The sequence below is a fragment of the Triticum urartu genome, chromosome 5A (genome assembly GCF_056163025.1).
Source record: "Triticum urartu cultivar PI428250 chromosome 5A, HENAU_Tu73, whole genome shotgun sequence".
Classification (NCBI taxonomy): domain Eukaryota; kingdom Viridiplantae; phylum Streptophyta; class Magnoliopsida; order Poales; family Poaceae; genus Triticum; species Triticum urartu.
In genome coordinates this window covers 169410334-169436710 of record NC_141877.1, presented here as the reverse complement: position 1 = coordinate 169436710, position 26377 = coordinate 169410334, and the positions used below count along the sequence as shown (strand labels likewise).

Here is a 26377-nt window from a genome sequence, read left to right as displayed (position 1 = left end):
AAAATGAATCCTTATGCAAAATATATGAAGGATATTTTCAGAAATAAGAGAAAGATACAGGAAGCTGAAATTTCCACCATGCTTGCTAATTATACTTTTAAGGGTGGAATACCAAAGAAACTTGGAGATCCAGAAGTACCAACTATACCATGCTCCATTAAAAGAAATTATGTTAAAACTGCTTCATGTGATCTAAGAGCCGGTGTTAGTGTTATGCCTCTCTCTTTATATCGTAGACTTGATTTGAATAAGTTGACACCTACTAAAATATCTTTGCAAATGGCCGATGAATCAACTGCTATACCCGTCGGTATTTGTGAGGATGTGCCTATTGTGGATGCAAACGTTACTATTTTAACAGACTTTGTTATTCTTGATATTCCCGAGGACAATAGTATGTCTATTATTCTTGGAAGACCCTTTTTGAATACTGCAGAGGCTGTTATTGATTGCACCAAAGGCAATGTCACTTTTCATGTTAATGGTAATGAGCATACAGTACACTCTCCGAGGAAACAATCTCAAGCCCACAGTTTCAATTCTATTGGAAAAATTTCAACAATTACTATTGGAGGTTTTGAATTCCCTCTTCCTACTGTCAAGAAGAAATATGATATTCTTATTGTTGGGGATGTGCATATCCCCGTTGAGGTAACCTAGTGTTATTCGAAAATTCTCCGCTTTCATGTTATTCGAAATGAGTTTGTTAACAAGACCTGATCAACCTTCTTAGTGGATTCCTTTTGATGAGCATGAGATGGATGAAGTTAGAAAACACAACTCTCTGTACCCTCCTTTTACTTTCTGTTATTTATATTAAATAAAGAAAAAATAGTATTTACTGTCTGTTTTCTGAATTATCCGTGTAATAAAAAAATACCCCAAAAATAAAAGTTCTCCAAATGCCCTGAAAATTAAATATGATTTTTTCTAGAATATTTGAGAATATATGGCACTGAAAACACACCAGGGGGAGCAGCCATGTGCCCACGAGGGTGGAGGGCGCGCCCACCCCCTAGGCGTGCCCCCTTCCTCGTGGACCCCACGTGGGTCCCCTCCACTTATTCCAGCTACCACACACTCCTTCTTCCTCCCAAAAAATCACCAACCAGCTCAAGCACGAGTTCTAGCTCATCTTGCTGCCATTTTCGATCTCCTAGCTCAAAGCTCCATTCACCAAACTGCTTTGGGGGATTGTTCTTTGGTATGTGACTCCTCCAATGGTCCAAATAGTTTTTGTTCTAGTGCTTTATTCATTGCAATTTTTTGCCGCTTAGGTGACCATGTTCTTGAGCTTGCATGTCAAATTTATATGGTCGAAAGTAGTTTTAATGCATGATATATCCTCTAGGCACTTGTAGGAGTAGTTGCTATCAATTTTGTTGAGTTTGGTTCACTTTTATTTTGAAGTTGCTAAAAATTTCAGAAATTTTCAGAAAAAGATGAAGAGATTTTTAAGGGGCTCATCGAGCCGAAGCTCAAAGGATAAGCAAAGTGAGGAGGATAAGAGGCCCAAATATAATCTCCCTCGCACCGCGGAAGTTCGGCCGTATGTATGAATGGCCTTGTGATGATTTCTCGAGGGCAGCCGGGATTTATCATGATCTTTATGAGTTGGCTGAGAATGCAGGCCTCACCGATTTCCTCCACGACCAACGTGAACAGTATCTCTTACTCACTAATATTTTTGTGCAAAATTTTCATTTCCATGCTAGGAGGTTGTAACGCCCTCGATGCGGCTATATCTCCCACGTGTCGAAGCACGAATTAGAGGCATAACCGCATTGAAAGCAATGTCGCAAGTGAGGTAATCTTCACACAACCCATGTAATACATAAGGGAAAAGATACATAGTTGGCTTACAATCTCCACTTCACACAATTACATGAATAAAGCATTACATCAACCAAATACAATCAAGGTCCGACTACAGAACCAAAATAAAAGAAGAACCCCAAATGCGACAAGGTCCCCGATCGACCCCAACTGGGCTCCACTACTGATCAACTAGAACGAAACAACACAAAGGACAAGATCTTCATCGAGCTCCTCCTGAGCTTGGTTGCGTCATCTGCACGGACTCATCGGCACCTGCAAGCTGGTTTTGGAAGTATCTGTGAGTCACGGGGACTCAGCAATCTCACACCCTCGCGATCAAGACTATTTAAGCTTATGGGTAAGGTAAAGGTATGAGGTGGAGCTGCAGCAAGCGACTAGCATATATGGTGGCTAACATACACAGATGAGAGCGAGAAGAGAAGGCAAAGCACGATCGAGAAACTATGATCAAGAAGTGATCCTAGAACAACCTACGTCAAGCATAACTCCAACACCGTATTCACTTCCCGGACCCCGCCGAGAAGAGACCATCACGGTAACACACGCGGTTGATGTATTTTAATTAAGGTCAGCTTCAGGTTTTCTACAATCGGACATTAACAAATTCCCATCTGCCCATAACCGCGGGCACGGCTTTCGAAAGTTCAAATCCCTGCAGGGGTGTCCCAACTTAGCCCATAACAAGCTCTCACGGTCAACGAATGATATTCCTTCTAGCGGGAAGACCCGATCAGACTCGGAATCCCGGTTACAAGACATTTCGATAGGGTAAAACAAATCCAGCAACACCGCCCGAATGTGCTGACAAATCCCGATAGGAGCTGCACATATCTCGTTCTCAGGGCACACTCAGATGAGACATCCTACGAGTAAAACCAAACCTCAAGTTGCCCTGAGGTGGCCCCGCAGTCTACTCGGTCGGACCAACACTCAGAGAAGCAATGGCCCGGGGGGGGGGGCTAGAATAAAGATGACCCTTGAGTCTGCAGAACCCAAGGGAAGGTGGTAGGTTGTTAGTGCAAATGGTAAAACCAAGGTTGGGCATTGCTGGAGGAGTTTTATTCAAGGCGAACTGTCAATGGGTTCCCATTATCACCCAACCGCGTAAGGAACGCAAAATCCGGGAACATAACACCGATATGATGGAAACTAGGGTGGCAAGAGTGGAACAAAACACCAGGCATAAGGCCGAGCCTTCCACCCTTTACCAAGTATATAGATGCATTAATTAAATAAGATATATTATGATATCCCAACAAGTAAACATGTTCCAACACGGAACAAACTTCATCTTCACCTGCAACTAACAACGCTATAAGAGGGGCTGAGCAAAGCGGTAACATAGCCAAACAACGGTTTGCTAGGACAAGGTGGGTTAGAGGCTTGGTTCAACAATATGGGGGGCATCATAAGCAAGTGGTAGGTATCGCAACATAGGCATAGCAAAAGAGCGAGCAACTAGCAAGCAAAGATAGAAGTGATTTCGAGGGTATGATCATCTTGCCTGAGATCCTGCAAGGAAGAAGAACGAGTCCATGAAGAAGACAAATGGACGTAGACGAACGGGTCCTCACAAACGCGTCGTTACCGGAACCAACCCGAAGAAGCAACACCGAAAAGAAGCACACAACATAGTAAACAACCACCACAAAATCATGGCATGATGCACAACAAGTATGATACATGTCCGGTTTAATGAGGCATGGCATGGCAAAGTGCACAAGCAATCCTACAAATTAAATGGAGCTCAATATGCAACGAGTTGCATATTGATGAAACACCACATTCAAGTTATTTACATCGATCTCGTTTATGTACCCAACAAGATTAAATGTTCTTAGCATGACAAAAGGGTGAAGCAAAGTAAAACTACCTATCTAGTCAAGTTTAAATGAGGCCGGAAGCAACAAACAACAATTCCGGTAAAACCCCATGAGCATATTATAGATTTGGTACTGTTCTGCCCTAAGCCATATTTTAGAGTTTTTAAACATGCAAAGAAAGTGAACCATGTTAAACTAGGCATTTTGCTACCCCATTTACATATATAATTTATTTAATTCGGAGCTACGGTTAATTAGTTATGAAATAAACCATTTAGCATGACATTTAGGCAAATTAATGCAAACAACAAATTTAAACATTTTAACATGGATGAAAGTTTCATATTATTAAACTAGATGAAAATCTAAGCAAGTTTCATATTAAGTTATTTTAAAACTGATGCACGGTTATTTAGGTGTGAGCGTTTTAAAATGATGGCATATTCTATAATTATGCATGTGAAGGAAAAAATTAGTAAATTCACAGAACTAAAAAAAACATCTATGGGCCAAATCTGGTGCAAGTTGGGCCAACTGAGTAGAAGAGAAGAAAAAAAACGAGGTGCTGCTGGGGGCGCCTCACCATGGGCCAAGGGAGCTGGGCCTTGCTGGAGCCGGACAGGGACGAGGCCAACCAGGCCGGGTCAATGGGCGCAGGGACTTGACGCTGCGTGCGTTAAGGCGAGCTGGCGAAGCGGGGGACGACGGCCAGCGAACAGGAGGGCGCCAGTGGTGGGGACGGGGCTCTACCGGCGGGATCCGGCCGTGAACGGGCAAGGGCAGCGGAGGCCGGCCGGATCTGGAGGGTGGCCGTGGTGGGACTTGGCGAGGAGACGACCCGCGCGGAGCTTCTGCGAGGCTTCCATGGTGGCGCTGCTTCAAGAAAAGAGAGATCAGGGAAGGAGAGAAACGAGGTAGGAGGGAAGGAAGGATAGGGGAGGTGCGATGGGGCTCATCTTGCTAGCTGGTTCGATCGGTGGCGAGGACGTGGTGACGGGCTGGAGCAGGGCGGTGCTGGAGTTGCTCGAGGGGAGGAGTGCATGGCCTCGGGCGCTTGGTTGCCGATGCAGAGGAGCCGCAGAAGCAGGGAGGCCGGCGTGAGGGACTTGGCGGCGGGGACGGCCTGAAGCTGCTGCTGGTGGCCGGCGTGAGGGAGACGAGGTGAGGAGGAGGCGCTCAGCTGGAGGGTTCGAGCGACGAGAGGAGTGGGCAGTGGTGCGGTGGTTGGTTGGGTGGCGAAAATGATGAGGATTTTGGATCGGGGACGAAGCCACTGATTGGATGGGAATGGATCCCGAGGTGGATGGTGAGAAAAGTGGCGGCGGCGGGTGAGGGGATGGATGGGACAACTCCACTAGATTTTAGGGTTTGTCCAAAATAGTCTAGGAGTGGACTATATATATATATGGAAAGAGGGGAGTTTAGGGTAGATTTGGACCCTCCGATCAAAATCGGGTGGTTCAATAAAAACTAGGTTATGAAGCCCAATAAACAAAACGGAGACATTTTGTAGATGTTTGGGGATGATCCAGACATGACGGTGACGAGTGCTCGGGTCGGGTCCGGGACAATTTTCGGACGCGCGCGAGAGGTGGGCCGCGGGCTGACGAGAGAGGATAGGTTGGGGGCTAGCGGTGAGTGGGCTGTGTAGACGGTCTCAAGCTGAGAGAAGAGAAGAGAGAGAGGCCCAGACTGTTTCCGGAGACCGAAAACGTCTGACATTAGACCGGCTATACTGCCGCTATAGTTAATCGTTGAGGCGTCAAACGAACTCCGAATGCGATGAAATTTGACAGGCGGTCTATCTACACTATAATAAGACCGCATGCCAACTTTCAACCCAATCCGAGAACATTTTCCAGCCACTTATAAAATAATATTTCGGACGTGCCGCGGGCGCGTGCAAGCGTGTCTGGGCTCAGAACGGGCAACGGAGGGAACTAGGGGAACCCGGACGGATGCAGGTTTTGAAAACATGATGATGCAATGCAGATGATGACATGATGAAATGCAACACGCAAGCAAATGACAAGGCAACAACAGCGAATTACTGGAAGACACCTGGCACATCGGTCTCGGGGCGCTACAACACTCCACCACTACGAGAGGATCTCGTCCCGAGATCTAGAATGGCGCCGGAGGGGAAAACGGAAGAGAACGAGAAGAGGTAAAACTAAGTTTCTTCTTTTACCAATGAGTGAAACCAAAGAACCTTGCGAGGTTGAACAATTTCGAGCAAAGAATACAACTGAGATGAACGAAGTTGAAAACACTCCGTTAGAAGAGAGGAACAAAGAACATTGCGCAAAACCTTGAGGTTGAAAGGCAAGATATATATTGAAACCACTCCGGTTAAAACAAGATAGAGAAGGATTAAGAATGATATAATTTGGACAGCACTCCGACTGCAAATGGAAGGAATTAACAAGAACTTGACAAGATGATAGGATGCTTGATGAGATCAACAACATACTGCCTCCGAAACTATTGAATGAATGGAACAAGGGGTAAGAAAGATCTCGGACAGCACTCCGGTTTAAAAGAGATGAAAAAACTTGATAAAATGAAAGAGCTTGAGCAAAGGGACACAACACTCCGGTTGAAAGGATAAGCACGAGTCAAACATGATCTTGACAAGACCAGAAGATGGGTTGAAGAGAGCAACATCACAATGGCTCTGGAACAAAAGTAAGAATGGAATGGAGTGAACGAAGGGAAGCATGATCTCGAGGGAGCACGCTTACAACAACAGCTAGAACGAAGTTGTTGGAAAACCAACAACGAAAAGAATAAGCTTGATATGGTCTTATGGAAAACATCCCAAAATTATGAGGTGACAACCTGCCACTCACGGAAGAGATTTGATTGATAAAAACAAGGAGACGAGAAACTATTTCACCGGAAGGATAGAAGAAGAACTTGGATCATTTAGAAGCACCATAGGTAGCAACAATCCTTAGGGAAAGTTTTAGGTGAAATATAACCCAAGATAATTCCAACAAAGAGGTTGATGGATTTAAAATATCTCATTCTTAACAACATTCGAATCATAAAACATGAACTCAGATTATCAAGAATGACACAATACCATCTCCAATGATACGGAAGAAAGAATTGCACTCCGGATTACAATATGAAGAAAGCTTGAGCTTCTTAGAAAAGAATCTCGATGAAAAAGTTGGAGAAGGAATTAAATCCTTGATGAACCGTCATGTAGAACCTCCATGAAGAACTTCGGTAAACGAAAGGATGACAAAAGAAAGAGAAGTTGAGAATATAAGGTGAAGCCTTGCAATGATTTAGATGGAGCTTCGCGACGATATAATGCAGAGAAAAAAAACTTGGAACTCTGGAAAAGAGAAGATGAAACAACTGAAATCAAGAATTTGATGAACCTCCGGAATAAGGAATTAATCACTTGGATGAAACAAAAATAAGAATTACATTATGCTTATCCTTCACCAATTAAATTGATGACAATCAATGGATTTGGCATACTACTTATTCTCGTAGAAAGGATTAAAAGAGATATATCAAAACTTGAGAACGTCTTCAACGAACCACCGGTAGGATTGGAACAACAAATGAATTGATATGATAAACAAGGAAGAAAGATCTTGAAAGAACCACCGTAAGAATTGAAAATGATCGAAGTAGGGGTGAATCACCGGTAAGAATTAGCAAATGAACGAAGGTGCTTGAGAGAATTTAGATAGAAGAGAACGAAGGGATCACGAACTGATTAGAGATTACTTGAACGAAGCACCGGTAAGATAGGAGAATGATAACTGACAGCTGAGAATGAATAAACCTGAATTGATGGACTCCGGATAACAAACTGAGAAGACTCTTGAATTGCTTCGGATAGGTGAAAAGAATTTTTCACGATCAAAACAATTACGAGAGGATGGCAACAAACTAGAATCACGAATCTTGAAGAGAATGGAGCAAGATTAAAGAGAAACTCTTCTTCGGTCTTCAAAATCCGAGAATGACGACGAGAAACACCGCCATGATTTATTGAGGTACTCCGGAATTAAAATTAGAAAGGTTGAGCCAATGATGAAAAGAAAATTGAGAGATCTTGGAGAAACACATCTGACTAATGAAAATCATTCTTACATCAAACTTTAGAAGATTTGAGAATAACTCCGGGAGAATAAGAAGAGTCAGGTAAGATACTGGGAAAAGACCTGTGGGTTAGGGCCCACTGAAAAGATACACCGTTGAAATGATTAAAGGAGAGATTGCACCGGTTGAATTAAAAGGCTTGAATGAGATAACATCCTCAAAATAGCTTGAATGGATTAAGAGTGGAAACACGAATCTTCTGAGATATCTTTAGCACTCCGGAAAAAAAGAATAGCAAGCGGGGAAAATTAAGAGGTGCACCAGCATAAATAGGCATTGGGCAAAAAGAAAAGGAGTATGCTCAATACCAAAGATTGAATTACATCTACTGGAGAAGAAAAAGAATGATGAAAGATGAGATAGTAGAACATCTTCATGGAAAACACCGGGTAAGAACATTGACGGAAAAAAGAATGGAGAGACTTCACAATAATAAAAGGATACTTGAATAAGAAATCTGAGTCCTCGAATAAGAAGGGTGGGTGGGTGGGAAAAACAAAGACAACTTGGAACGGATGAAACAAACACTGTTGAGAAGACTTGAGTTGATCTTGCGAATGTTGAAGTGATCGGATCCACTTGAAGAGAAGCACACCGGTTAAAAGGATTGACAAAAACAATCTTGATGATCAAGAAGGATTGGTATTCACATCGGAGTATGAGAACACTGCTTAGGAACAGGTATGGAATCAACATTTGACTTCGAAGCAACTCGAATACCACAACTCAAAACAAAATAAAGAATTGGCTTGTAGAATAAGCCGGAACAAATATATGATAGAGATTTCGTCCGAAGTTTTTGTGGTGGGGCCTACACGGGCTCGATCGTACAGCACCATCATGTACAAGGCAGTGCACATGACATACGAAGCGTCCCCGAGTCGACATAGCCAAGGACTCTTTAAGACACAACGAGACCACTGTAAAACCGACCGTGAATAGGCGGACCACTAGACGTCGAACCCCAATTTCATATCATACATCTGTCGGAAAGATATCCTAAGAGCTACTGGATTTCCCACTTATAAACTCCCGAAACTTTCCGGTTATGCAATCAGGTGTTGGGGATACAGGGGAAGCATAATATCTCACCAAAAACTAGCAAATCCTACATCCAGCTGTATCCATCCTTCAACACATAACCAAGAAACCTTCGGAAATCGTCTACCTCAACCTTCGAAAAGCATCCGTTATACGAGTTATGGCAATACTCCCGAACTCCCGCCCAGTACTGGGTGGCGTCGAGGTTATCTCACCAAACTGCATAAAAGAGATTTTCGATGTCGGCGTACTAAACTCAGGTATTCCAGAACTTCAACGATAAAATGTGACGACAACACCTCGGAGATCAACTCCCCGGGATACTGCCACAACCCCTAAAGACAGGAGGCACCAAGAACAATGTTCTCGTCACAAAACCATAGGAATGATTCCAAGATACCCACGTGATCCTAAAAATTTTTTAGTGAAAATTTGAGAAGAGAAGAGTCAAAACTCTACGTCAGGATGCCTTACCAGAGCGATGAAGGGACTGGGGAGTAAAAGAATTCCTAAACTCTCCGATATATAATTCCTAAATGACTCAAAACATTTTTCTAGACTCAACAACGACAGCTAATTCGATCAAGCAGTGGGGGCTCCTAAGGTCGGGGAAGGCTCTGATACCAACTTGTAACGCCCTCGATGCGGCTATATCTCCCACGTGTCGAAGCACGAATTAGAGGCATAACCGCATTGAAAGCAATGTCGCAAGTGAGGTAATCTTCACACAACCCATGTAATACATAAGGGAAAAGATACATAGTTGGCTTACAATCTCCACTTCACACAATTACATGAATAAAGCATTACATCAACCAAATACAATCAAGGTCCAACTATGGAACCAAAATAAAAGAAGAACCCCAAATGCGACAAGGTCCCCGATCGACCCCAACTGGGCTCCACTACTGATCAACTAGAACGAAACAACACAAAGGACAAGATCTTCATCGAGCTCCTCCTGAGCTTGGTTGCGTCATCTGCACGGACTCATCGGCACCTGCAAGCTGGTTTTGGAAGTATCTGTGAGTCACGGGGACTCAGCAATCTCACACCCTCGCGATCAAGACTATTTAAGCTTATGGGTAAGGTAAAGGTATGAGGTGGAGCTGCAGCAAGCGACTAGCATATGTGGTGGCTAACATACGCAGATGAGAGCGAGAAGAGAAGGCAAAGCACGATCGAGAAACTATGATCAAGAAGTGATCCTAGAACAACCTACGTCAAGCATAACTCCAACACCGTATTCACTTCCCGGACCCCGCCGAGAAGAGACCATCATGGTAACACACGCGGTTGATGTATTTTAATTAAGGTCAGCTTCAGGTTTTCTACAACCGGACATTAACAAATTCCCATCTACCCATAACCCCGGGCACGGCTTTCAAAAGTTCAAATCCCTGCAGGGGTGTCCCAACTTAGCCCATAACAAGCTCTCACGGTCAATGAAGGATATTCCTTCTAGTGGGAAGACCCGATCAGACTCGGAATCCCGGTTACAAGACATTTTGACAGGGTAAAACAAATCCAGCAACACCGCCCGAATGTGCCGACAAATCCTGATAGGAGCTGCACATATCTCGTTCTCAAGGCACACTCAGATGAGACATCCTACGAGTAAAACCAAACCTCAAGTTGCCCTGAGGTGGCCCCGCAGTCTACTCGGTCGGACCAACACTCAGAGGAGCACTGGCCCAGGGGGGGTTAGAATAAAGATGACCCTTGAGTCTGCAGAACCCAAAGGAAGGTGGTAGGTTGTTAGTGCAAATGGTAAAACCAAGGTTGGGCATTGCTGGAGGAGTTTTATTCAAGGCGAACTGTCAAGGGGTTCCCATTATCACCCAACCGCGTAAGGAACGCAAAATCCGGGAACATAACACCGATATGACGGAAACTAGGGTGGCAAGAGTGGAACAAAACACCAGGCATAAGGCCGAGCCTTCCACCCTTTTCCAAGTATATAGATGCATTAATTAAATAAATATATTGTGATATCCCACAAGTAAACATGTTCCAACAAGGAACAAACTTCATCTTCACCTGCAACTAACAATGCTATAAGAGGGGCTGAGCAAAGCGGTAACATAGCCAAACAACGGTTTGCTAGGACAAGGTGGGTTAGAGGCTTGGTTCAACAATATGGGGGGCATGATAAGCAAGTGGTAGGTATCGCAGCATAGGCATAGCAAAAGAGCGAGCAACTAGCAAGCAAAGATAGAAGTGATTTCGAGGGTATGATCATCTTGCCTGAGATCCCGCAAGGAAGAAGAACGAGTCCATGAAGAAGACAAACGGACGTAGAAGAACGGGTCCTCACAAACGCGTCGTTACCGGAACCAACCCAAAGAAGCAACACCGGAAAGAAGCACACAACATAGTAAACAACCACCACAAAATCATGGCATGATGCACAACAAGTATGATGCATGTCCGGTTTAATGAGGCATGGCATGGCAAAGTGCACAAGAAATCCTACAAATTAAATGGAGCTCAATATGCAACGAGTTGCATATTGACGAAACACCACATTCAAGTTATTTAGATCAATCTCGTTTATGTACCCAACAAGATTAAATGTTGTTAGCATGACAAAAGGGTGAAGCAAAGTAAAACTACCTATCTAGTCAAGTTTAAATGAGGCCGGAAGCAACGAACAACAATTCTGGTAAAACCCCATGAGCATATTATAGATTTGGTACTGTTCTGCCCTAAGCCATATTTTAGAGTTGTTAAACATGCAAAGAAAGTGAACCATGTTAAACTAGGCATTTTGCTACCCCATTTACATATATAATTTATTTAATTCGGAGCTATGGTTAATTAGTTATGAAATAAACCATTTAGCATGACATTTATGCAAATTAATGCAAACAACAAATTTAAACATTTTAACATGGATGAAAGTTTCATATTATTAAACTAGATGAAAATCTAAGCAAGTTTCATATTAAGTTAGTTTAAAACCGACACGGTTATTTAGGTGTGAGCGTTTTAAAATGATGGCATATTCTATAATTATGCATGTGAAGGAAAAAATTAGTAAATTCACAGAACTAAAAAAACATCTATGGGCCAAATCTGGTGCAAGTTGGGCCAACTGAGTAGAAGAGAAGAAAAAAAACGAGGCGCTGCTGGGGGCGCCTCACCATGGGCCAAGGGAGCTGGGCCTTGCTGGAGCCGGACAGGGACGAGGCCAACCAGGCCGGGTCAATGGGCGCAGGGACTTGATGCTGCATGCGTTCTAGGAAGGCGAGCTGGCGAAGCGGGGGACGACGGCCAGCGAACAGGAGGGCGCCAGCGGTGGGGACAGGGCTCTGCCGGCGGGATCCGGCCATGAACGGGCAAGGGCAGCGGAGGCCGGCCGGATCTGGAGGGTGGCCGTGGTGGGACTTGGCGAGGAGACGACCCGTGCGGAGCTTCTGCGAGGCTTCCATGGTGGCGCTGCTTCAAGAAAAGAGAGATCAGGGAAGGAGAGAAACGAGGCAGGAGGGAAGGAAGGATAGGGGAGGTGCGATGGGGCTCATCTTGCTAGCTGGTTCGATTGGTGGCGAGGACGTGGTGACGGGCTGGAGCAGGGCGGTGCTGGAGTTACTCGAGGGGGGGAGTGCATGGCCTTGGGTGCTTGGTTGCCGATGCAGAGGAGCCGCAGAAGCAGGGAGGCCGGCGTGAGGGACTTGGCGGCGGGGACGGCCTGAAGCTGCTGCTGGTGGCTGGCGTGAGGGAGATGAGGTGAGGAGGAGGCGCTCAGCTGGAGGGTTCGAGCGACGGGTGGAGCGGGCGGTGGTGCGGTGGTTGGTTGGGTGGCGAAAATGATGAGGATTTTGGATCGGGGACGAAGCCACTGATTGGATGGGAATGGATCCCGAGGTGGATGGTGAGAAAAGTGGCGGCGGTGGGTGAGGGGATGGATGGGACAACTCCCCTAGATTTTAGGGTTTGTCCAAAATAGTCTAGGAGTGGACTATATATATATGGAAAGAGGGGAGTTTAGGGTAGATTTGGACCCTCCGATCAAAATCGGGCGGTTCAAGAAAAACTAGGTTAGGAAGCCCAATAAACAAAACGGAGACATTTTGTAGATGTTTGGGGATGATCCGGACACGACGGTGACGAGTCGGGTCGGGTCCGGGACAATTTTCGGACGCGCGCGAGAGGTGGGCCGCGGGCTGACGAGAGAGGATAGGTTGGGGGCTAGCGGTGAGTGGACTGTGTAGACGGTCTCGAGCTGAGAGAAGAGAAGAGAGAGAGGCCCAGCGACTGTTTCCAGAGACCGAAAACGTCTGACGTTAGATCGGCTATACTGCCGCTATAGTTAATCATTGGGGCGTCAAACGAACTCCGAATGCGATGAAATTTGATAGGCAGTCTATCTACACAATAATAAGACCGCATGCCAACTTTCAACCCAATCCGAGAACATTTTCCGGCCACTTATAAAATAATATTTCGGACGTGCCGCGGGCGCGTGCAAGCGTGTCTGGGCTCAGAACGGGCAACGGAGGGAACTAGGGGAACCCGGACGGATGCAGGTTTTGAAAACATGATGATGCAATGCACATGATGACATGATGAAATGCAACACGCAAGCAAATGACAAGGCAACAACAGCGAATAACTGGAAGACACCTGGCACATCGGTCTCGGGGCGCTACAGAGGTCACCACCTTCAGTGGATTTCTATTTATATGAAGAGTATAAGGAGATGTCCCTTTTTGTTTTATGCCAGGTCTATAAGATACCCTTTACAGGCAGCATAGAAGAACCACATTGTAGTGATGTGGAAGGGTTTATTGATATGATTGTTGTAGGGGAAACTAGGAAGGTTTCCGATGCAAGAATCACTAGCATACATTTTCCTGTTCTACGTTACTTTGCAATATTTGCTAGTAGATGCTTGATTGGTCGTGAAAACTGTGGCAACCTTAGTGCCCCTGATATTGTTATTTTGTGCCATGCCTTGTTCCGTGATGACACATTTAGTATAGGCGCTATTGTTGCAAAGCGGTTAAAGCTGAACCGTACTAAGGGCCCCGTCCTTGGAGGCATCTTCGCCTCGCGCCTCGCTGCACATTTTAACATACCTATTAGACATTATGAGAAAGAAGAAAAGTTGATGCCTCCTTTTTTTCTAGACTATAAGAGTATGGTAGCACATGATTTTATCGTTAAGAATAAGGAAAAGATGTTTAAATACAAGCCGATTTTTGATAAAAATCACCCTGAGACTATCACTTTGCCCGCTCCTTCCTTGTTTGACTTATCTGCGGGCAAGTACCTTGTTCCGCCGGAGGCCATTCACGCCTACCGAAACCCCACACCAGCTACAGAGCCAGAGCCGGAACCACAATTTGATCCTTCATGACAGTCTGTTTACCAGTGGGATCCGGAGGAGATTGCCAAACAGTAGCAACCCGAGGCTCCTTCTCAGTACGACCCCAACTATTACTTTGGATATCTGCCAGGCCAGCCGTGGGCACAGACCAACTTAGGCCAAAAGCCTAAGCTTGGGGGAGTATGTTCTTCTCACCGACATTACATTCATGTTCACACACTCATGCTAGTTGTCGGTGCTCACAATTTTTCATTGTAATATCCATGCTAGTTTATTTCCCTTTTTATGCTTTCATCTTGTGTGTTTGATAAACCTTAAGGAAAAACAAAAAAAATATTTGTAGCTTTTAGCCAGTTTACCTTCCATGCCTTTAGTAGTAGTAACTAAATAGAAAACCCAAAAAGATTTCTTATTCTCTTTTGCTTGTTGGGAGCTTTCCATGTAAATAGTTTTGTTTCTTTTCTTTGGGGTCGAGAGGAGAAGACCATAATGAAAATGTTGAGTGGCTAGTTTATGCATTGTTGATCTAACAAAGAGCCCATATTACCTTGTCTTCTCTCTTGAATTGAATGCTTGCAGATTCCAGCTTAGTCCAATGCACGTGCACTATTATTATTATCCACACTATTCGGTCGTGCCAGTGAAAAGCAATAATGATGATTATATGATGAACTTATTGAGATGAGAAAAGGTGGTATGAACTCGACCTCTCTTGTTTTTGTAAATATGATTAGTTCATCGTTCCTAATTCAGCCTATTATGAATAAACATGTTTGCAATGACAGTTCGAGATTGTAGTTGCTTATGCCATGCTTAATTAGCTAGGAGTTTATAATGGTTTACCTTGCGTGCCAACATGCTATTAAAATGGTTGTGATCTGGTATGATAGGGTGGTATCCTCTTTTGAACGATTCGAGTGGCTTGGCTTGGCACATGTTCACGCATGTAGTTGAAACAAAATCAACATAGCCTCTACGATAAGTATGTTCATGGTGAATTATATCCTACTCATACTTGCATTCGGTGTTGATTAATTTTAATGCATGTTCATGACTGTTGTCGCTCTCTAGCTGGTTGCTTCCCAGTCTTTTTCTAGCCTTCACTTGTACTAAGCGGGAATACTGCTTGTGCATCCAATTCCATAAACCCCAAAGTTGTTCCATATGAGTCCACCATACCTACCTATATACGGTATCTACCTGCTGTTCCAAGTAAATTTGTATGTGCCAAACTCTAAAGCTTCAAATAAACATTCTATTTTGTATGCTCGAATAGCTCATGTATCAACTAGGGTTGTCTGTATCTTCCATGCTAGGCGGGTTATTCTCAAGAGGAGTGGACTCCGCTCCTCACTCACGAGAAAATGGCTGGTCACCGGGATGCCCAGTCCCATGCTTTATGCAAATCAAATCAAAATAACTGCAAACAGAACTCCCCCAGGTCTCTTGTTAGTTGGAGGCACTCGTTGTTTCGAGCAAGCCATGGATTGATGATTGTTGGTGGAGGGGGAGTATAAACCTAACCATTCTGTTTCGGAACCGCCTATAATGTGTGTAGCATGGAAGATATTGAGATCTCTCGGTTGTTATGTTTAGAATGAAAGTATACCGCTCAAAATATTATTCATATCTATTTCAAAACCGAGCTCTCGCACCTCTACAAATCCCTGCTTCCCTCTGCGAAGGGCCTATCTATTTACTTTTATGTTGAGAGTCATCATCGTCTTATTAAAAAGCACCAGTTGGAGAGCACCTCTGTCATCTGCATCCATTACTGTTAGTTTACATTGAGTATGACTTGACTGGATCTCTTTTACCATGAATTACAATGTCTACTCAGTCCTTGATCTTTAAAGGTGGTCTACATTTATGTTTTGCGGTCTCAGAAAGGGCTAGCGAGGTACCATCTTGTTATATCATATCATGATTGTTTTGAGAAAGTGTTGTCATCCGAGATTTATTATTATTGCTCTCAAGTTGATTATGCCATTGATATGAGTACACATGAGACCTAAATGTTATTGTGAATATGGTTAGTTCATAATCTTTGCTGGAAACTTGAATGCTGTCTTTACATATTTACAACAACAAGAGCAAACAGAGTTTGTAAAAGTTTTTCTTTATCACTTTCAGTTTATCAACTGAATTGCTTGAGGACAAGCAAAGGTTTAAGCTTGGGGGAGTTGATACGTCTCTGTCGTATCTACTTTTTCAAACACTTTTGCCCTTGTTTTGGACTCTAACTTGCATGATTTGAATGGAACTAACCCGGACTGACGCTGTTTTTAGCAGAATTGCCATGGTATTATTTTTGTGCAGAAATAAAAGTTCTCGGAATGACCTGAAAATCAACAGAGATTATTTTTGGAATATATAAAAAATACTCGAAGAAAGATCCACGTCATGGGGCCCACACCCTGTCCACGAGGGTGGGGGCGCGCCCCCTGCCTCGTGGGCCCCCTGACGCTCCACCGACCTCAACTCCAACTCCATATATTTGTGTTCGGGGAGAAAAAAATCAGAGAGAAGGATTCATCGCGTTTTACGATACGGAGCCGCCGCCAAGCCCTAAACTCTCCTGAGAGGGCTGATCTGGAGTTCGTTCGGGGCTCCGGAGAGGGCAATCCGTCGCCATTGTCATCATCAACCTTTCTCCATCACCAATTTCATGATGCTCACCGCCGTGCATGAGTAATTCCATCGCAGGCTTGCTGGACGGTGATGGGTTGGATGAGATTTATCGTGTAATCGAGTTAGTTTTGTTAGGGTTTGATCCCTAGTATCCACTATGTTCTAAGATTGATGTTGATATGACTTTGCTATGCTTAATGCTTGTCACTAGGGCCTGAGTGCCATGATTTCAGATGTCAACCTATTATGTTTTCATGAATATATGTGAGTTCTTGATCCTATCTTGCAAGTCTATAGTCACCTATTATGTGTTATGATCCGTTAACCCTGAAGCGACAATAATCGGGATACTTGGCGGTGATGACCGTAGTTTGAGGAGTTCATGTATTCACTAGGTGTTAATGCTTTGGTCCGGTACTCTATTAAAAGGAGGCGTTAATATCCCTTAGTTTCCAATAGGACCCCGTTGCCACGGGAGGGTAGGACAAAAGATGTCAAGCAAGTTCTTTTCCATAAGCTCATATGACTATATTCGGAATACATGCCTACCTTACATTGATGAGCTGGACCTAGTTCTGTGTCACCCTATGTTATGACTGTTACATGATCGGTCGCATCCGGCATAATTCTCCATCACCGATCCAATGCCTACGAGCTTTTCATATATTGTTCTTTGCTAATTTACATTTCTGCTGCTATTGTCACAATCACTACAAAACCCAAAAATATTACTTTTGTTATCGTTACCACTACTATCATATTACTTTGCTACTAAATACTTTGCTGGAGATATTAAGTTTCCAGGTGTGGTTGAATTGACAACTCAGCTACTAATACATGAGAATATTCTTTGGTTCCCCTTGTGGCGAATCAATAAATTTGGGTTGAATACTCTACCCTCGAAAATTGTTCTGATCCCCTATACTTGTGGGTTATCAGCTGGCGGGTGTTTGTTTCTCCAACTTTAGTTGAATCGAGTTTGACTACGGCCGGTCCTTGTGAAGGTTAAAACAGCACACTTGAAAAAAAATCGTTGTGGTTTTGATGCGTAGGTAAGAATGGTTCTTGCTAGAGGCCCGTAGTAGCCATGTAAAACTTGCAACAACAAAGTAGAGGACGTCTAACTTGTTTTTGCAAGGCATGTTGTGATGTGATATGGTCAAAACATGATGAGATATAAATTGTTGTATGAGATGGTCATGTTTTGTAAGAGTTATTGTCAACTGGCAGGAGCCTTATGGTTGCCACTTTATTGTATGAAATGCAATCGCCATGTAATTGCTTTACTTTATCACTAATCGGTAGCGATAGTCGTAGAAGCAATAGTTGGCGAGATGACAACGACGCTACGATGGAGATCAAGGTGTCAAGCCAGTGATAATGGAGATCATGACAATGCTTTGAAGATGGAGATCAAAAGGCACAAGATGATGATGGCCATATCATGTCACATATTTTGATTGCATGTGATGTTTATCTTTTATGCATCTTATTTTGCTTAGTACGGCGGTAGTATAAGATGATCCCTCACTAAATTTCAAGGTACAAGTGTTCTCCCTAAGTATGCACCATTGCTACAGTTCGTCGTGCCGAGGCACCACGTGATGATCGGGTGTGTTAAGCTCTACGTTCACATACAATGGGTGCAAGCCAGTTTTGCACATGCATAGTACTTGGGTTAAACTTGACGAGCCTAGCATATGCAGATATGGCCTCGGAAGACTGAGATCGAAAGATCGAACGTGAATCATATAGTAGATATGATCAACATAGAGATGTTCACCATTGAAAACTACTCCATCTCACGTGATGATCGGTCATGGTTTAGTTGATATGGATCACGTGATCATTTAGATGAATAAAGGGATGTCTATCTAAGTGGGAGTTCTTAAGTAATATGATTAATTGAACTTTAATTTATCATGAACTTAGTCATGATATTTTTTGCAAATCTATGTTGTTGTAGATCAATGGCCCGTGCTACAGTTCCCTTGAATTTTAATGCGTTCCTAGAGAAAGCTAAGTTGAAAGATGATGGTAGCAACTACACGGACTGGGTCCATAACTTGAGTATTATCCTCATTGCTGCACAGAAGAATTACGTCCTGGAAGCACCGCTAGGTGCAAGACCCGCTGCAGGAGCAACTCCGGACTTTATGAACGTCTGGAACAGCAAAGCTGATGACTACTCGATAGTTCAGTGTGCCATGCTTTACGGCTTAGAATCGGGACTTCGGAGACGTTTTGAACATCATGGAGCATATGAGATGTTCCAGGAGTTGAAGTTAATATTTCAAACAAATACCCGAGTTGAGAGATATGAAGTCTCCAACAAGTTCTACAACTGCAAAATGGAGGAGAATAGTTCTATCAGTGAACACATACTCAGAATGTCTGGGTACCATAACCACTTGACTCAGCTGGGAGTTAATCTTCCTGATGATAGTGTCATTGATAGCGTTCTTCAATCAATGCCACCAAGCTAAGGCTTCATGATGAACTATAATATGCATGGGATGGAAAAGACAATTCCTGAGCTCTTCGCGACGCTAAAGGCTGCGGAGGTAGAAATCAAGAAGGAGAATCAAGTGTTGATGGTTAACAAGACCAATAGTTTCAAAAAAGGGCAAAGGAAATAAGGGGAACTTCCAGAAGAATAGCAAGCAAGTTGCTTCTCAAGGGAAGAAGCCCAAGTCTGGATCTAAGCCTGAAACTGAGTGCTTCTACTGCAAAGGGACTTTTCACTGGAAGCGGAACTACCCCAAGTATTTGGCGAATAAGAAGGATGGCAAAGTGAAAGGTATATTTGATATACATGTTATTGATGTGTACCTTACTAATGCTCGTAGTAGTGCCTGGGTATTTGATAATGGTTCTGTTGCTTATATTTGCAACTCGAAACAGGGGCTATGGATGAAGATTGGCTAAGGACGAGGTGACGATGCGCGTCGGAAATGGTTCCAAGGTTGATGTGATCGCCATCAGCATGCTACCTCTACATCTACCGTCGGGATTAGTTTTAGACCTGAATAATTGTTATTTGCTGCCAGCGTTGAGCATGAACATTATATCTGGATCTTGTTTGATGCGAGACGGATATTCATTTAAATCAGAGAATAATGGTTGTTCTATTCATATGAGTAATATCTTTTATGGTCATGCACCCTTGATGAGTGGTCTATTTTTATTGAATCTCGATTGTAGTGATACACATATTCATAATATTGAAGCCAAAAGATGCAAAGTTAATAATGATAGTGCAACTTATTTGTGGCACTGCCGTTTAGGTCATATTGGTGTAAAGCGCATGAAGAAACTCCATGCTGATGGACTTTTGGAATCACTTGATTATGAATCACTTTATGCTTGCGAACCATGCCTCATGGGCAAGATGACAAAGCACTACTAGGAAAAGGGCTATAGATAATATGGACACTAATGGCGCACCACACATGTGGTGCGCCACTACTATATACTAATGGCGCATCATGTGTTGGTGCGCCATTAGTGTCCAAATACTAATGGCGCACCACATCCATGATGCGCCACTAGTAAAAAAAATTTATTTTTTTTCAAAAATACTAATGGCGCATCAGGGGATAGTGCGCCATTACTAGTTTTAACTAGTAATGGCGCACCAGTAAAAGATGCGCCATTGCTATCTATACATATGGTGCACCCCTACCAGTGCGCCATTGCTATCACCCCTTATCCCCTCCCTCTCGTCACGTTCTCTCCCCTCACCTTCCTCCTGACACACCCACCCACCTCCCTCGACTTCAATTTAGATCGGGAAGCCTCGGCCGCCCACCTCTTCCTCTCCCTCCTGACCACGGCGAGCCCCCTTCCCCCTCCCTCACACCAGATCCAGGGCATGGAGCTGTGGTGAGCTCCTTCCCCAACCCTCCTCACCAGATCCAGAGGAGAGCTGGTGACCACGTCCTGCGGCGACGGTGTTGCTCCGGGGTGTGGAGGCCGCCGAGCTGCAGGAGGAGGAGCTCCCCGCCACCCCAAGGCCCCAGATCCAGCCGCCACGGCCATAGCCGTGGTCGGGCTGCGGCAACCAGTAGAGGAACGCCACCTTCTCCACCACAAAGCACGCCTCCTTACACCTCTCGCCGCTGTGTCCAACCTAAATCCGGCAGCAGCACAGGATCCCCTCCAAATTTGAGGAGCATCTGACGCACGCGTGAGTGCCTTGTCTTCTTCCTCCTCCTCTGCTGCTTCTTCTTCTTCTTCCCCTGATCTGATGTGTTCGTGCGTGCGTGTGGTTGTGTGCAGGCAATGCAGTTGAAGGAAGGGGGCGGGCCATGGAGAAGCTGCTCCGACACTGACCATGTAGATTGGTCTCACACGGCCAGGCCCGCCAGAGGAGCCTCTCCAGCGATGGGGATCCGACAAGGAAGGATTCCTTCCACCTGCAACTATACATCCAGGCCACATGAACTACAAGTAAAACTGCATGGTCGAACCTAATAATTTGATTAAAACTGTAGTAGTAGCAGCAGCATAAAGAAATCCCTTTGCTATCTTCAGTTTATATTGTATGAGGTGTACTAATGAACAAGTTTTGTTCACCCACTCATTCTTGCTTCAGCTTCACCACTTTTTTTGGTGGTGCATAATCACAACCACCACCAGCAGACATTTGTTGGACCTACCCTCAAACTAGTTCCACAAATATGCCTCACTGTACCAACCTTGTACAGCAGTGCCAAATTAGTTCAGTCATGCCAATTTCTGTATCATACTGAAGATACTGATTTCTATATGATTTAGCCAATCGAAATTCACATTAGATTGTGCCTGTCTTGCTGAAGCTGTCAGTCTGAAAAATAGTTTACTGAAGTGCAGTTGATCGGCTTCAATTAGGACTTAGGACATGATAATAACTTCAGCCAATCTGCTTCATCAGTTACGAATGGTTTCATTAGATAATAATGAGTAAGTGAAGAAGTTGAATGGAAATAGTCGATATTTGCATTGTGGCTGTTGGATTAATCATCCTATGTAGTATGTATAGATGCTTAGAAGGTGATCCGAAGTTTAGTTGGTTGTCGAAGAAGAATAAATTCATAAATCAAATGTGCAAAATTAGTCCAGTCATCTCAGTTTCAGGTTCATAGAGAAGATACAGATTTCTATATATGATTTAGCCAATTGAAATTCACACTGCACTGTGCCTGTCTCACTGAAGTTGTTAGTTACTTGGTCTGAAAAACTGTGTACTGAAATTGTTGGTCTGAAAACACTTTACTGAAACTACAGCGAATCTACTTCAGTTAGGACTTAGGATTTGACAATAAGTAAGCATGTAAACTGACGGCTTTAATTTGATGCTAACGTGCTTTCATTCAGATGATTTGGTTCTTCAGTTTAATATAATATGCCACTAATGGAAAACTTTGGAACTTATAAAAATCTAAATAAATTCAGTCTGCCTCATAGAGAAGATAATTTCTACTGAATTTTTTAGCCTACTTTAATATTTTTTAGTATCTTTTTTCTGCACCTTTTTCTTTCAGTTCTTAGTGCTGCTGCCCCATGAAGACATTTTTTTAATTTGACTGTACATTCAAATGAATCCTTTGTTAAGTATACACTCCAAAATTCAATTAATAGTAGCCTAACTGAATTTTTTGTTTCTGAATTTATAAACTCACTTTATATTCAGTTTATAAATTAACAGTAGCTTCAAAATTAAGTATCATTCACATGGATCAACTGTTATTTTATTTTGTGGAGGATAAAGTTCAGATCATGAATAATGGCATTACAAGTGAACTTGGCACAATTACACATGTCCTGAACCTCATAGAATCTGACACTAGCAAGTCTTCATTGGCATGCAAGTACTACTTTTACATTTTCATGACAGGAACAATTAATTTGACATGTATCATTGGTACTGCTAAAACATTTCGTTCATGTTTCAACAAATTTGGTGAAGACCACTTCATATGTATTTTGCATATATGAATTATCTCCGGTTGCTTTCTAAGATGTTAGTTCTTTCAGTTCTAGCCCTCCTATCTTTAATTCCTGGCTGCTGGACTACCTGCAGGATAACGAGTTCATCTGCGGCAGCTATCGCTGTGAGCAATCCGTCCACGACGCGCTCCGCAGCGTCTTCGCCGGGCATAACGAGATCCTCAACGTCTGGAAGTAAGTCACCGGCCATCTGTTTCCTGATGAATTTTCTTTCTAGCTCAATGTGATCATATCTGACTAGTACGTTCAGATTTACTCTTGTTTTCTTTTCAAATAGTACTAGTAGTCTATATTCCAGCTATGCGACTACTTGTAGCCACTTGAACCGATGAGAATTCTTCAAGCCTACCTATAGCCACTTGAACAAATGTCTATCTCAGATCTGCTCATCTAAAAAATCCAAGTGGAGTAGTATACTGGTAGTATAGTATAATAATATTATCAAAAGGTAAATGCCCTGATTATTTAGCTCTGTCAGATAAATACTCATCGAAAGTGGGCTCCTATCAAAATTCATTTCCATTATAATCTTACTCATACAATATTCACACCATGTAATTCTGGGAATATATGCTTATATCTAGTTCTGTATAGAAAATGACAGTATTGACATGTTATAAATAGTTTGTTTGTGTTTCTTTTTATTTTTTTACATTTTACAGGGATAAGGTGAAGAAAAAGAAGAAAAGATAACTAGAAGATTAGTTTTTGGATTTTCTTTTATTTCCTTGCAATTTTCCTTTTATTGGAAACTTGTAAAGACATTGTAATATTCTTACTATAATAAAAATTATGATTCTATTTCATTTTTTGTTTTTAAATTATTTTTCCTTATAGGTTGTTTTCTGTAAATTTAGATTTTTTTTTTCCAAATACATTACTAGTGGCGCATTTAAGCCCTTATTAGTGGCGCACCTTCCTTTATTACTAGTGGCGCACCTATAAGGTTATTAGTGGCGCACCTGGAGGGAATACCAGTGGAGCACCGAATGGTATACTAATGGTGCACCTATGGTGCGCCATTAGTATATAATACTAGTGGCGTGGTACTAGTGGCGCACCAGTAGTGCGCCATTAGTAGGCAAAACTGGTGCGCCACTAGTAGGCCTTTTCCTAGTAGTGAAGACTCCGTTCTCCGAAACAATGGAGCGAGCCACTGACTTATTGGAAATAATACATATTGATGTATGTGGTCCGATGGATGTTGAGGTGAAGGAAATATGCCCTAGAGGCAATAATAAAGTTATTATTTATTTCCTTATTTCATGATAAATGTTTATTCTTCATGCCAGAATTGTATTGACCGAAAACATAATACATGTGTGAATACATAGACAAACAGAGTGTCACTAGTATGCCTCTACTTGACTAGCTCGTTGATCAAAGATGGTTAAGTTTCCTAACTATAGACATGAGTTTTCATTTGATTAACCGGATCACTTCATTAGGACAATGATGTGATTGACTTGACCCATTCCGTTAGCTTAGCACTTGATCATTTAGTTTGTTGCTATTGCTTTCTTCATGACTTATACATGTTCCTATGACTATGAGATTATGCAACTCCCGTTTACCGGAGGAACACTTTGTGTGCTACCAAACGTCACAACGTAACTGGGTGATTATAAATGTGCTCTACAGGTGTCTCCGAAGGTACTTGTTGGGTTGGCATATTTTGAGATTAGGATTTGTCACTCCGATTGTCGGAGAGGTATCTCTGGGCCCACTCGGTAATGCACATCACTGAAAGCCTTGCAAGCATTGCAACTAATGAGTTAGTTACGGGATGATGTATTACGGAACGAGTAAAGAGACTTGCCGGTAACGAGATTCAACTAGGTATTGAGATATCGACGATCGAATCTCGAGCAAGTAACATACCGATGACAAAGGGAACAACGTATGTTGTTATGCGGTCTGACTGATAAAGATCTTCATAGAATATGTAGGAGCCAATATGGGCATCCAGGTCCCGCTATTGGTTATTGACCAGAGAGGTGTCTCGGTCATATCTACATAGTTCTCGAACCCGTATGGTCCGCACGCTTAATGTTCGTTGACGATATAGTACTATGACTTATGTATGTTGGTGACCGAATGTTGTTCGGAGTTCCGGATAAGATCACGGACATGACGAGGAACTCCGGAATGGTCTGGAGATAAATATTGATATATGGGATAATAGTGTTTGGACTCCGGAAGGGGTTCCGGACTTTTCCCGAAATGTTTGGGTACGAGAACACTTTATTTGGGCCAAAGGGGAAAGCCCACAAGGTTTTTGGAAAGCGCAAAAGGAAGTTTTGCAGAGTCGAGGGGCCAGATGCCAGGGTCCCTGGCGTCTGGGTCCAGACGCCGGGAACCCTGGCGTCTGGCCCTGGAGTCCGAGAAGGACTCTTGCCATTTGGGTGAAACCGACTTTGTGGAGGCTTTTACTTCAAGTTTCGACCCCAAGGCTCAACATATAAATAGAGGGGTAGGGCTAGCACCCAAGACACATCAAGAAACACCAAGCCGTGTGCCGGCAACCCCGTCCCCTCTAGTTTATCTTCCGTCATAGTTTTCGTAGTGCTTAGGCGAAGCCCTGCGGAGATTGTTCTTCACCAACACCATCACCATGCCGTCGTGCTGCCGGAACTCATCTACTACTTCGCCCCTCTTACTGGATCGAGAAGGCGAGGACATCACCGAACCGAACGTGTGTAGAACTTGGAGGTGCCGTGCTTTTGGTACTTGGATTGGTCGGATCGTGAAGCGTACGACTACATCAACCGCGTTGATATAACGCTTCCGCGAACGGTCTACGAGGGTACTTAGACAACACTCTCCCCTCTCGTTGCTATGCATCATCATGATCTTGCGTGTGCGGAGGAATTTTTTTGAAATTACTACGTTCCCCAAGAGTGGCATCCGAGCCAGGTCTTATGCGTAGATGTCATATGCACGAGTAGAACACAAGTGAGTTGTGGGCGATACAAGTCATACTGCTTACCAGCTTGTCATACTTTGGTTCGGCGGCATTGTTGGATGAAGCGGCCCGGACCTACATTACGCGTACGCTTACGCGAGACTGGTTTTACCGCCGTGCTATGCACACAGGTGACTAGCGGGTGTCAGTTTCTCCAACTTTAGTTGAACCGAGTGTGGCTACGCCCGACCCTTGAGAAGGTTAAAACAACACTAACTTGACAAACTATCGTTGTGGTTTTGATGGTAGGTAAGAACGGTTCTTTCTCAGCCCGTAGCAGCCATGTAAAACTTGCAACAACAAAGTAGAGGACATCTAACTTGTTTTTGCAGGGCATGTTGTGATGTGATATGGTCAAGGCATGAAGCTAAATTTTATTGTATGAGATGATCATGTTTTGTAACCGAGTTATCGGCAACTGGCAGGAGCCATATTGTTGTCGCTTTATTGTATGCAATGCAAACGCCCTGTAATGCTTTACTTTATAACTAAGCGGTAGCGATAGTCGTACAAGTATAAGTTGGCGAGACGATAAGATGCTACGATGGAGATCAAGGTGTCATGGCGGTGACGATGGTGATCATGACGGTGCTTCGTAGATGGAGATCACAAGCACAAGAAGAT

General features: G+C 43.5%; 1 pseudogene; it reads right to left on the bottom strand.

The window, feature by feature from the left end:
• Positions 1 to 12268, bottom strand: part of LOC147970700 (uncharacterized) — a 61107-nt pseudogene extending 48839 nt beyond the window's left edge.
• Positions 12269 to 26377: the final 14109 nt, after the last annotated feature.